The sequence below is a fragment of the Marmota flaviventris genome, chromosome 11, assembly GCF_047511675.1.
Source record: "Marmota flaviventris isolate mMarFla1 chromosome 11, mMarFla1.hap1, whole genome shotgun sequence".
Lineage (NCBI taxonomy): Eukaryota > Metazoa > Chordata > Mammalia > Rodentia > Sciuridae > Marmota > Marmota flaviventris.
In genome coordinates, this window is record NC_092508.1 from 44,996,678 (window position 1) to 44,999,213 (window position 2,536).

The window sequence follows — 2,536 nt, forward strand, 5'->3', positions numbered from 1 at the left end:
TTTGGTCTGGATCATTGTGTTTGTACTTCTTTGTTGAATCCCTCTTGCCTACAAAACTTCTTTCAGCATTTGCTTGGTTAAATGCTCTTTCTCTTGCCATTTGTTTATGTGGTTACAGTTGGGGACTCTCTGGAGTCCACCAATAAGCTTGAACTCACTTAAATTAGCTGTTTCTCTGCAGTTTCCTGTTTCCTACTCAGCTTCTCCACTCCAAGGTTATGATGTGATGTACACACCTAGTAATCATTAAAAAGGTTACTGTAAACTCAACAGATGCTAGGAGCAGTTTGTTGTGTGGGGAGGGGGTTAATTGCCCTTCTACTTAAAACAGTTCATTTTAGGGAAAAAAAAAAAAAAGGATTTTGCTGAAGTAGTAAGAAAATTGCCCTGTAATTACTTAAAACTTCCACCCAATCTTTCTGGTAAATGTGATATAATGATTCTTCCAGGTTATAAAAGTTTTTACTTTATAAGTGTTCATTACTTTTGTTTCTCTAGTGACTTACAGCTTTAAGAAAAACCTAAAGATCTGATTACTTATAGAACTCATAAACTATAAAATTATGGCTATAAATAACCAACAATTGGTAAGGTGTTCTATAAGCAATTATTTTACTAATTCTCGTATTTTCATCATTATCTCCATTTTACATTCAAGGGGAAAATGGCTCATGGAAAGGCCATTAGCTGACATGAGCACAGGAGTTAATCCCAAGGCCAAACTTTGCTGTTTCTGAACATTAACATTCAGTTCAATTATTTTACTAGGGAGCCATTATCCCATTTAAAGAAACAACCTGACACTGTAATTAAGAACATGACTTGAAATTTGATGTCCTGGGCTCATATCCCTTCTCTGCTATGGCTACTAACCAGCACTGGGCCCTGAAGATGTTATTTAACATCAGCAAGATTCAGCATCTATGCTGAGATAACCCATGTGAAGCACTTAGCACCAATAGCAAACAGAAAATCATTTTTCTTTCATTAATTCAGACATTTTTCCTTAAAAAATAACTTTTTTTCCTTTTAGCTAACAAAATAGGAATTATAACAAGCTATGTTTTTAAGGCAAAAAGCTTACTTATTTCTGTGAGAAGGAATTACATTTCCTCATTTCTTTATAGATGCCTCAACATGAAGGTGGGAGGTGGAAATGACCATTGGTAAAATCCACAAGCCAAGCAAGATGGAGTCACTGTGGCTAGGACTACAGTGTGAGAATTCTTTTTCCATGTTTCATGATATAAAAAACTGCAGCAAACAGACAATATTACAGAAATTTGTGTGCTAGTGTTAATCAGTTTAGAATTCTATGAGGTAAAACATTAAGATCCTGAGATCTGGGGGTCACAGATTCATGGCAAGCATTCCACCACGCTTCCTTCCACCATGCTAAGTCTATAGGAGACCTAACTAATCCAAATCAAGGCAGACATAAGCTCATGCTCTTCCCAGTTCAGTGCTCCATACAGTCCCCATGAATCATCAGGAGTTAGTCTGCAGGATGGAATCTATATATACTCTTTGATTTGATATTCACTTGTTATCACAGTTTTGAGATAGAAATCAAAATGGAAAATGACTTAGAAAGGTATTTCAGTGTGTAGAAAGTTAAGTTTAAAGATGAAACAGATTTGAAAGTTTGAAAGTAAGTCAATTAAACAATTATTGAAATACAAGTAGGTCAAAGACATTGAATCAGTGGGGAAGTTCAAAAGATGTGAGCTCATAATTTAGAAACAGGGTATGTTGCAGCAGTTTGTGATTACTTAACCCAGAGAGAAGTCCTAACATTTCTAAGAATGGGAGAAGTAAAACACTAACAGGTATTCAGTCATTATTCATTCAATAAACATCTTTGGGCAAAGCCCTCTTGGTGAATATCATGGTGCTTCTGTTTCATTTCATTTCATTTTTGAAATGCTCAAGGGACCTAAATTTCTCCATTAAGTAACATATTTTACTAAACTGGGAAATTAAAGAGCTTTATGTGAAAATTCTTCACTTATAGGAAAAGTCATGGACTAAGTTCTTTAATTTTATTCTCTATAATTTTCTAGCATTACTTTCCTAAACTTAAGTGTGGAATATTTTTGTTTTATTAAGGTTCCCACACATATGTAACTAATTATATGTTTAATTCACTCTTTTAAGGCTAAAAGGTAACCGGCTCCAGGAGCTTGTGGAAAATAATAAATATCCAAAGTTGAGAAAAGAATAGTAGTCATGTAAGAAATATATAGCCTGGATAATGAAGCTGAAGTATTATAAGTGACAAGTGACAAACATGCTTCATACAGATCACTTGCTCCATAATTTTTTTAAAAAATATTAGAATGGCACCCTGTTCTCTAAATTTGCTGATACATTGCAACTTTGGATATTCCTTTATGTCTAATTCAGCAGTTTTAGAAATACTAAAATATTCTGCATACAGCTGTGTTCCCACTTGCACAGACTCTACATCTGCCAAAGCAAATACTGGTCTGCTCCCTGTAATTCTACCATCCACCAGAGTTTCTCCTGTATTTAT